General features: G+C 36.6%; 1 pseudogene; it reads left to right on the top strand.

The window, feature by feature from the left end:
- Positions 1-1013: 1013 nt before the first annotated feature.
- LOC132301887 (small nucleolar RNA R71) lies at positions 1014-1112 on the top strand (annotated as a pseudogene).
- Positions 1113-12052: the final 10940 nt, after the last annotated feature.

The raw sequence follows: 12052 nt of genomic DNA, 5'->3' as shown, positions 1-12052 counted from the left end.
GGGTGACAACTTGAGGTTGCACCGGTTCACTCTTTTCATTGGACATTCCAACTTGATTGTCCACAATCCTACCACTTCGCAAGGTAGTCACCCCATTAACATGTTTAATGGTGTGGCCTTCTGATGAGGAATGGGTTTCCACAACACATTGTTGCTTAGGTGGGGCATTAATAGGCATCTTTCCCTTCTTTCTTGCATTGAGAGTGCTTGCTATTTGCCCTACTTAGGTTTCTAGTTTCGCAATAGATTGAGAGTGAGAATGAAGCAATTGTGTGTTAGCCTCTAAAGTGCCCAAAGCATTCAAAACTTTTTCTTCAAAGGCGGGACTTCTAGTATTACCTTGGGAATAAGATTGGTTGGGAAAATGAGAATTAGTAAATTGATTCCCTTATGATTAATAAGGTCTATAACCTTGGGATCCTTGGTTTTGAAGTGGAGGTGGAATGTACTTCCCTTGAAAACCGCCTTGGGAAGGGTTTGAACCCTCTCCTTGGTTTTTCCAAGAGAAATTTGGATGATTCCTCCAACTTGGATTATAGTGAGTACCATAAGGATTGTTCCCTTGATTCACAAAAGCTGCATTGACTTGTTCATTAGGTTCATTTTGCACTCGTCCGTGAGGACAATGAGAAGCAGAATGAAGAACACTAGAACAACTCATACATGTTTCATTTGATGCACGATGAGAATGGTTAGGGAAGGAAGATACTTGGTTCACCGAGTTTTGGTTAATCAAAAATTGATCAAACCTTTGAGATAAAGACTTCATTTCGGCGGTTATTTCATTTGAATGGTCGACTTGATGTAAGCCAACACTCTTCCTACCTTATGAATTGCTACCATTCTTGGATGATAGTGTTCTATGCAAAGAATTTTCACTCATGCTCTCATAAATACGTCACACGCCATCCTCATGCCTATCAATGTATGAGCCACCCATGGAAGCATCAACCATACCCTTATAGTTGTCCAATAAGCTCTCAAAAAAATATTGAACTAATTGCCATTTGGGCATGTCATGATGTGGACACTTCCTAAGCAATTCATTGAAGCGTTCCCATGCCTCACGAAACGTTTCTCCATCCCCATGTGAAAATTCTCGAATTGAGGTTCTCATGGCATTGGTCTTAGAAACCGGATAGTACTTCTTCAAAAACTCTTGTTGCATTTCTGCCCAAGAAGTGATTAAAAAAGGCTTAAGATTGTTGAACCAATACCTTGTCTTGTCTTTTAAGGTGAATGTCTTAAAACCTCTTCCGGCATGTCCGTATATTTTACGGTGGAACATACTTCAAGAACTCATCCAAATACTTGTAAGGTTCTTCATTTTGAAGTCCATGATAGTTAAGAAGCATTTGAATGGTTTGTCACTTAATTTCATAATGATATACTCTAAATTGAGGCAATTGGATGCATGTAGGTGCATTATACTCGTTAGGCATATAATGGTCTCTTAAAGCAAGAGGTGGATTAGCTATATGAGGTGCAACATGAACACCTTGGTTTTCAATTCCTTGATTGATGATGGGAGGTTGTGGAGCATACATTGGCCTTGGCATTCCATATGGAACTTGGCCTTGTTGTTGTGGTGGTTGGTGAATGAATGGCCTTGGCATGCCTAATAGTACTTGTATGTTCTCATTGTGCACATTGGGATAAAGGATACCTTATTAGTCTATGTGACCAAGGTCCTCAACATGATTATCATTATGGTCATCCATTGATAGATTGGCTTTATTTGAACTTCCTCTTCCCTCGGATTTCTAACGATAGATTCAAGATGCAAATCAAGAGGGACAAGAGTTGGTCTCAATGAACGGCGTCCATGCATGCACAATGCAAAACACAACAAGCATAACGAATGACAAACACTATGCTTTCACAATAATGTAATTAGACTTCTTCCACAAACACTTAATTCATGCTCCCATGCTTTAACAACAATGATGCAAGAACAATTAAAAGCAAGCCTTCACGCGGGCTGACGATTTAACTAAGGGATTGAGTAAAGAAAGTCTCACAAAGGTCCTTTAGCACTTCAATTCCAAATTTAAAGGTTAGCTTGGCAAATTTTTAGAATTTTTAGCTTTTTACTTTCTTTGCTTGCTTAGCTTGAATGCTCATTTGCTTGCTTCCTCTCCAACAATGCACCTAGTTGAGTAAAAATAACACAATAAGTAACCAAAAAGAAAAATAAAAGTAAAGTAAAGACATGATCAAAAGAGTACTAATCCTAATCAATTCCACAAATCCGACGTTGCCAAATCAAATCAATCAAATCCCCGGCAACGGTGCCAAAAACTAGTGACGAGTGTGCCGCCCCACCACATCAAGCTTGAGAATGTATGGATTTTAAGGCGAGGGCCAAGAGTTTTACATTTATAGAAACCACTACTACCTTTCATTATAAATATAGCTAAGGCGAGTAGGGATCATCCCAAGGGATTGTGAGGATCGAACAAGGTCGTGGAATTGTTATTAGGGCTAGTACGTTGAGTGATCAAACAATTGGTTGGTTGGTTGACTAGAGAACAACTAAATTTAACTAAGTGATAACAAAAGAATGCAATTAAGAGTAAGTAATAGAGAGAGAGGTCTTGGGGTTTAGAGAACACCACCAAGCAATGCACTTCTATACCATTGACAAGTGACTAATGAGGGCAAATGGTGTGTTGCAATATTGGTGTGTGTGTGTGTGGTTTATTCAACAAGCAAGGATGACTAGTTAAGCATGTATTGTCTAAACATCATATGAAAGGCACAATATATATAAGCAATGAAACATATATTGTCTAAACAACATGTGAAAGGCACAATAGATCAAAACAAATCATTAATCATTTCATTAAGCTCACAATCCAAATACAACATAAGGATAGAGATATATATTACTTGTATTCAAAAGCTTGGATCATCAAACAACAAGCATGGATTGTCCTCCCATTTAACACTACACTACAATTACACTACATCTACACTACTAGCATGAAAATAAACTAGGGGAAAGGCACAATCCATTAAAAAATAAGTATGAACCATCAAGAGAATCACAAGAGCATTCCTTTAAGCACTATGTTTTGACAATCTCCAAATCTATAGCATCAATACACATAGACATGCATCAATAACACAAAATCTAGAGACAAGCACATAAACATCTATTCTAGCATACATAGACATATGGATAGAATGAAATGATCAATTGGAAGCATTAAACCACATAAATCATTGAATAAACAAGATCTATATATATCAAAGTGTCAAAACAATGATTACAACAATAATCCCTCAATAACACACAAGATTAAGATATATAAAGCATGCTTGGGGCTAACTCTAGCCCCAAAAGGATGTCTAACCACTCATGGTGAAGTTGCTCTAACCTTCAAGGGCTAACTCCATGGTTGAAATCTGCTCTTTGTTGATGAAGAACTCCAATGGTGTCTCTAGCCTCCTCTTCCTCTAAGCTTGCTCTCCAAGAAATGATATGAAAATGATATTTGCCTCCCTTTAAAAAACAATCCTTATCCTTATATAGGTAGGTCAAAATGACACCCAAAATGAGCTAGGGTCGTGCACACAATATTCCCTAATGATTGGATAAAGGATAACTTTCAATGAGATGGAAATTTAACTTTTTTGCACTGGAGGAAGTCCGATCGATCGAACCTTGGACTTGGATTGATTGAATTGGCTGAGATCCATCGAACTTAGGTTGGATCGATCCAATTGGTTGAGCTTTTTGGGAAAAGACAAATCCGAGATATTTTGGGAGATATTTATGGGAAAAAGACAAAAGTGGTTAGTGGGTGGTACAGCTGTGGATAGGATCAATCATTTGAATAAGAACAAAAGTGTTCGATCGATCGAAGGGTGGTGTTGGATCTATCTTGAAGTGCTGAGAACGATCATTATTCGATTGATCGAACCTTGAACTTGGATCGATCGAACTTTGCTGCTTCCCACCTTTGGCTTCATTTGCTTCTTTCTTTCTCCACTTTGCTCTTTTCTTTATTTAATCCCATAATTGCTGTAATTAAGCTCTTTTTTGGCTGAGTTAGCTTATTTTCGGCATAAGTGCCTGAAAATGGAAATAATACGAAATCAATCTAAAACGGCAAAGTAAGATAGATAAAGGTATTAGAATGCCTAAGCTTAAGGGGTTTAAATACGCACTTTTCAGCGCTCATCAATATGGATAGAATGAAATGATTAATTGGAAGCATTAAACCACACAAACTATTGAATAAAAAAAATCTATGTATATAAATTTGTCAAAACATGTATCATAATACAAATCCCCTCAAAAATACATAAATCAAGATGTAGAAAGCATGCTTAGGGCTAACTCTAGCCCCAAGAGGATGTCTAGCCACTCATGGATGGTGTCCTCTAACCCTCAAGGGCTAACTCCATGGTAGAGATTGCTCTTCTTCTTGGTTGATGGAAGAACTCCAAGCTTGTATCTCTAGCCTCCTTTCTACTTTTCTTCCTCACTAAGAATATGAAAAATTGTGTCTCTAGTGTATCTATCTATCAAGTATATCTCTCAAGAATGGCTCATATTCCTTATATAGGTAGGTTAAAATGTCACCCTAATGAGCTAGGCTGGTACACCAATATTCCTTCCAATGATTGGATATGAGATAACTTTTAATGAGCTGGAAATTGGATTTTCTTGGCTTGAGGAAGTTCGATCGATCGAACTTGTGGTGAGATCGATCGAACATGGCTGAGATCTATCGAATTTAAGTTGGATCGATCCTATATGGCTGCCCCTTTTTGGATAAAGACAAATCTGAGATATTTTGAAGATATTTTTGGGAAAAAGACAAGTGTGGTAGGTAGGGTGGTACAACTGGATAAGATGGAATCTTTTTAATCGATCGGAAAAAAGTTGGATCGATCGAACTTTGTGAGATCTTTGGATAAGGACAAAAGAGCTTGGATCCATCTTGAAATGCTGACATCGATGAACTTTCAATCGATCGAATATTTTCTGAGATGGATCAAACTTGTTGAATTTCCACCACTTGCTTCCTTTTGCTCCCAATTTGCTCCTTTCTTTCATTAATCTCAAGATTGCTTCAATTATGCTCTTATTTAGCTGAGTTAGCTTATTTTGGGGATAAGCACCTGAAAATGGAAATAATACAAAATTAATCTAAAGCGGGAAAATAAGATAGATAAAGGTTCTAGAAAACCTAAGCTTAAGGGGTTTAAATGTGTACTTTCCAGCGCTCATCAATAAGTATAGCATGCATATCATGACTATTGGTTGGGTTTAGTGATGAGCGTTGAATATTGCATATTAAAGCCCCTAAAGGTGCATATTGTAATACCCCTAATTTTAAAAGGATAGTCTCGACATTTTATTTATTTATTTTTATTATTTTTGGGTGATTATTTGGTTTAATTATTTTTTATTTATTAATTTGTTTTAATTGTTTAACTATGTGACATGTGTTTAAATTGAATTAAGTAAGTTATCTTTTATTATTTAATTGGAATTTATTGTTTAAGTGTTTTTAATTGTTTAATTGGGTTATTTAATTGGAATTAATTGGTTAAGTGTATTTAAATTATTTAATTGGATTTTAATTTAATTATGGTTTAAGTTACAGTTAGCTTTGGGTTGCAATTCACGTATAGGTAAGCCACACTATGGTAACAAAGATAGTTTCATGGGCTGACTAGGATTAGAATTAGGGTTCTGTCTCTAATTAAACAAGGATTAGGGTTTATACATAGTTATAATCTGTATTAAGGGTTGGAAAAAAATCCTACTCACGTAACAGAGATACAGAGAGTTGCAGAGTGAGGCTTTGAGAGAGAGCAGAGCAAGTTTGTGAGGTTTCCAACCGAGGCTTCAAGATTAGGCTTAGGAGAAGGGAGGAACAGAAGTCATAGGAGGCTAGATTATATTGTAGTGGTCGTCGAAAAACTTAGAACAACGGCGACAAGGTTTTGTTTACAAAACTGTGCAGGCAAGTTCTTATCTCCCTCCTTCCCTCTGGCTTGTGCTTTGTGCACCTAGATAACCTCTAAGGGATTAATTGGCCATTAATGAAACCATGCATGATTTGTATTTGTTTACTTGAGGGTCTTTTAATTGTAAAAGTTTATCTGTAAAACCATTCTGTCATTTATGTGTTCTAATCTTTATTTTGGCATAACGTCCCACTGTTCTAATTTTTATTTTGAATCTTACTGAAATCAACCAAGGCCTGAATGGATACTAGATGTAATTTAAGACCTTCAAATTTAAATTAGAGGAAGAACAGAGGGGTTGGAATAGAACTGATGTTGTAAATTAGTTTCAATGTTGTTCATCAACAATGCTAGTTTAAATGGGTTTGTTTAAACTCTGTAATTGATTTCAAATTTATTGCAAGCAACCTTGGGGATGCTTCTAGACTCAATTAAGACTCCTAAGATTAGTTTTAGAAACCAACAAAGTGGTAGGAATTGATCAGAGAGGGAGCAGACAAACTGAAACGAAGCAGAACGGGGACAGAGGCTCTCAAAGAAGGTGAGAGCTGGCTCCATGGATGTGGGAGACGGCTCCCACAATAAGTAGAGCCGGCTCCAAGGACTCCTAGAGCTGGCTCTAGGCTGAAAGAGCCTGCTCCCAAAATTTGGAGCAGGCTCCCTTTCTATTTTACATTTTGTTTTAATTTTTTTTTTAGTTTTCTACATACTGTGTTTTACTATTGGAGCATAGGATTTAATCTGTTGGTTCTGGGGTTCCACAGAGAGATTAAAAGGATGAATTTGGGTGTTATTAAGACCTTAAATTGATTAAGGTTTAATTCTAAATTGTCAGGACAAACAGTGTAAAAATTTAAGGCATTCCTATGTTGTTAACAAATGGAAGATAAAATAATTGTTGAATTAAATTTTAGCAATTTGATGGAATGTAATGTATTTATAAAACTTGTTTTAAAATGCATTCAACTGCATGATAAGGTCATTTAATTATTAATTTTGATCTATGCATGCTCAGGAGGCTAGTTGCTGAATTATTAAATCGTTTCCTGCAACTATATGGTTAATGCTTGGATTTAAATTGCTGAAACATAAACAATCTTCTGAAATTGTTTTAGCAATTTATTGGATAATAATAGGATTATTTAACCTATTCACATGCATGATGGAGTCCTTGATATATTAAATTTGGTCTATGCATGCTCTGGATGTTAGTTGTTGATTTATTAAATCGTCTCCTGCAACTATATGGTTAAATGTTTGGATTTAAATTGCTGAAACTTTAAATATTTTTTTGCAATTATTTGGATGGTGGTTTTGGCCTGTAAATTATTGAACTGTTATATATGTTATAATTTACATGGATATGGAGGATTGTATATACCGGTATGGGACAGTGACATACTAGGGACGGTTTAGCTCAAAACGCATAAACCTAACTTAATGGATTAATGGAATGGATTGAAAGATATTGAATCCTAATTGTGACTAAGTCAGATCAGCTGTAACTAAGTTGGATGACTTCCTGGATTAACGGATGGTAGTTAAGTCATATCAACTGAATAAGTTGAGTGACTAACTTGTTAGTTTATTGTAGGTCAGTTTAATAAATAGTTGAACTACATACCCTAGATTTGGACAGACTTTATATATATGTTCATGGTACCATGAGTTGAGCTTGAGTCTCAGACTCATTGGTTAGGGTGCGTATATGCGGTGGATGCGTAGCTGGTTATAATAGGTTAAGGTGTACCATGTTAGGTCTAGGTACTCATGCCCACCTTTGGGTGCGTATTCGCATGTTGCCTTCTATTCAGGTTGAGACCCCTATTATAGACCAGTGAATGTCCCTTAGTGTGGATATATTTATATGTATGGACTAGATAGATATTGTGAGGTGTCTACGGTGTATCTGCGTATTGGGTCACTGTATGGATTGCAGTTAGATTAGAACTTGCTCGTAGGTCTGACCCACTCCTTTATTATTCTTTTCAGGTACAGAAGGGTTCCAGCCTTAGAGCTTGATCGTGCTTGTTGAGGCCAGTCTCACATTCAGCTGATTACGTAGGACTTCTCTCGATGTTTCTAGCATTATCTATTTTCAGTTTTCAGTTTCAGTTGAACTTTTGGTTAGGGGTCCACCAGTGGATTCCCAAGTTGTAACCTTGAAGTTTTGGAGGATTAGAGTTTTATTATTCAGTTATACATGGAGGGTTTTATAATTAGTTTTTCTTTCAGCTTTATTCTATCTTTATTATTTCCTTTTGTCATCTGTGTTCGCTTTAAAATACTTAAATTGTTTGATATTCCCTCGAGTTTGGGCTTGGGCCTGATCAACCCGTGTCTCGGATCCGAGGGGTATCTCACATATGTTGAGACCCTAAGTGATATTTCTATCCAATTTTAGACTAATTTTAGCTTATTTGCTTTTGCAGGTGATTTCCTAAAGAAAATAATTAATTTGTAACGACCTAAACCCGAGGTCGTCTAAGGGCATTAAAGTCCTATACAATGTCAATACAATATATATATATACGTCATCCCAAAGGATATACAAAAAAATGAAATCACAAATACAAGTGATGTCAAAACAGTTCACTAACCCATCCAAAGTTGTGGAGGAACGTCGTCTGCCACTTCCTTTCCTTGACCTAAAAAATGTAATAATATGATGGGGTGAGCCAGCCGCTCAGTAAAAGGTTTCTAAGAGACACCTTTTATGACCCCGTGAATCCACACAAGTAATAGAGTACAAATAAATGAGATCATGCATTGGGAAAACAAGCAAAACAACAATACAACAACAAGAATGTATATAAGTCATCCGACCACCAAGTATACAACATATGCTGATGAAGTGCAATGTTGCTCCCCGTTTCTGAGACAATACCATTTCATCTTTCCAAACCAGTAGTGCAATCCGACCCATGGAGTCACGAGACGAGGATTGGCTAACTATCTCTTCAATAAACGAACCTTAGTTGTGGTTGAATCAATCCATGTTATCTTTGATGAATCTCCTGGACTTCCCACACAGGCTACAAGAGACGATGATGAAGAGATAAATCTTGAGAAAAGTAGTATCAATGAACTCAAAATTAATGAGTCTCCTATTGATGATCCTCAGATAAACACCTCAAGCATATCTCCCAGCTCAAATGACATGACCTTTCCAAAAGAATGGAAGTTTGTTCACAATCATCCAACGGACCAAATCATCGGTGATCCAGTGAAAGGGGTTAGTACAAGATCTCAAACTCAAAATATTTGTGACTATGTAGCATTTGTGTCCTAACTTGAGCCCAAAAACATACTTGAGGCCAAGAATGACGAATCTTGGCTCTTTGCTATGTAAGAGGAATTAAATCAATTTGAACGAAATAAAGTCTAGTCTTTAGTTCCAAGACCAGAACAGAAGACCATCATTGGAACTAAATGGGTTTTCAGAAATAAGAAAGATGAATATGGAACGATTGTCCGAAATAAGGCTAGACTTTTTGCTCAAGGATACAATCAAGAAGAAGGGATTGACTATGATGAGACTTTCGCTCCTGTTGCAAGACTTGAAGCAATTAGGATGTTACTTGCATTTGCCTCGAACAGAAATTTTAAACTATATCAGATGGACGTCAAAAGTACATTCCTAAATGGGTCTATTAATGAAGAGGTATTTGTAAAACATACTCCCAAATTCGAGGACTACGCCAATCCTACACATGTTTACAAGCTATCCAAAACCTTATATGGTCTCAAACAAGCCCCAAGGGCATGGTACGAAAGGCTAAGTGGATTTCTAATCCAAAATGGTTTCTCAATGGGTATGATTGACAACACTCTCTTCACCAAAACCCTTAACCATCAGTTACTAATCGTATAAATATACGTTGGTGACATCATATTTGGTTCAACAAATCAGAATTTGTGCAACAAATTTGCCTCGAGTATTCAAAATGAATTTGAAATGAGCATGATGGGTGAACTAAACTTTTTCTTAGGACTGCAAATCCAACGAACACTTGATGGCATCTTCATATGTCAATCCAAGTATGTCAAAGATTTGCTAAAGAAATTTGGCTTAGAGGAAGCCAAACATACCAACTCTCCTATGAGTCCAGTCTTAAAATTAGATAATGATGAAAAAGGTATAAATGTGGATATCAAGAAATATAGGGGTATGATTAGAAGTCTTCTTTATCTAACAGCAAGTAGACTAGACATCACGTTTAGTGTATGCCTATGTGCTAGATTTTAGTCATGTCCAAAAGAATCGCATCTTAGTGCTGTGAAACGAATATTTAAATATCTTTGTGGTTCAACAAATCTCGAACTATTATACCCTGCACACACCTCCTTTGAACTCACAAGTTATTCAGATGCAGATTTTACAGGTTGTCAAATCGATCGAAAAAGCACAAGTGGAACTTGTCACTTTTTGGGCCACTCCTTTGGTTTCTTGGTCATGTAAGAAACAAAACTCTGTCACCCTATCTACAGCCAAAGCAGAGTATGTTGCTACCGAAAATAGTTGTGCACAAACTCTCTACATCAAGCAACAACTCGAAGATTTTGGGCTAAAATTTGATTACATACCCATCCGGTGTGACAATACAAGTGCTATTAATATTTACAAATATCCCATTTGTATTCTCACACAAAGCATATTGAAATTCGGCATCACTTTTTGCGAGATCATGTCGCTAAAGGGGACATTGAACTACACTTTATTAAAACAGAAAATCAACTAGCTGATATCTTTACCAAACCACTTCCCGAATATCATTTCTGCATAATACGCCAACAACTAGGTATGATTATGCTATAAATATCTATTATTTGTTCATCCTATATGTTCACAATAACTATCTGATCATACATCTCCTGGACGAAATGAAAAATCTGAAAGTTTCTGTCATCTGATCGCACACTTGCACCAACTGTTCGCACAGATCACTTAGAAGTTTATCTGTTCGCAAATTTCCTCTATATATTCGCATAGATCATCTCCAAATCTATCTGTTCGCACATATAATCCCTGACTTTTGATTATCTGATTGCACAGATCATAAATGTGTGCGCACACATGCAGTTTAGATCTTATCCTATCGTTCGGATCATACCATCTGATCGATTAGATGAACTTAATATATAAGCTCTTCTCTCATCTTTTCGATCATTTCCTTCGCTCTATTCTCATTTCTCCCCTCTCATTCTTCATCTCTGGCATCCACTTCCATTCTTAGGCAAGATCTACACTCTCATATCCTTGCTTCACCACCATCAACCTCATCATGGTTCGTACCAACCGTCCTCGCACCAAAAATGGCCTCTCCTCTTCCTCCTTTCAACCATGAACTGTTGAGAACCCTCAATCCCTAAACAATCAGGATCCAAGTTATGATCCTGATTTCGATCTTCCTCCTCGTTAGAGGAGAAAACGCGATGATCCTCCCACTTCACCTCTTATTCTTGAGGTAAATTATCTTTTCCCAGCCATTGAGGAACTGTTCAATACAAAGTTCTGTAACTGTGAAATCGCCTAAGGTAAAGTTTTTGAAAATGTTTTTTGCATTCTTGAAAATCTTTCATCTTTGGATAAATTTAGGACTATGGAATGGGAGTCATTCATCAATATTGATGAATCATATTACCCAACCCTAATTAGGGTGTTCTATACCCAATTGACCTTTGTCAATGGTTACTTAGCTTCACATCTTAAAGGTATTAAAATCAGTTTTGCTTATCATCAACTTAATCAAATTTTGGGTATTAAAGATGAAGGGGAATTCTTTTATGTTCATAAATCCTCTGTTCCAGCCCCTGATTTTGTTGAAACAGAAGCTATTCAGCATCTTTGTGGAAACCCTACTCCATAAATAAAATAAAAAATAAAAAATAAAAAAATTCCAATCACTACATTTAATCTCACTTTTGAAAATAGGCTCATTCACAGTGCATTATATTTTTGCATTATACCTAGGGGCAGTGGTCATACCCATGTCTCTCATCTTAACATCTTTCTAATGTGGTGCATTTCTACTGGTAGGAAACTAAACCTCCAAACCAC

This window comes from Cornus florida, unplaced genomic scaffold (assembly GCF_030987335.1).
Source record: "Cornus florida cultivar Cherokee Brave unplaced genomic scaffold, ASM3098733v1 CherokeeBrave_3.0.0_Hap2_Chr03, whole genome shotgun sequence".
NCBI classification, from domain to species: Eukaryota; Viridiplantae; Streptophyta; class Magnoliopsida; order Cornales; family Cornaceae; genus Cornus; species Cornus florida.
Note: the sequence above shows the minus strand (reverse complement) of the source record. Positions and strands in the feature narration are given on the sequence as shown.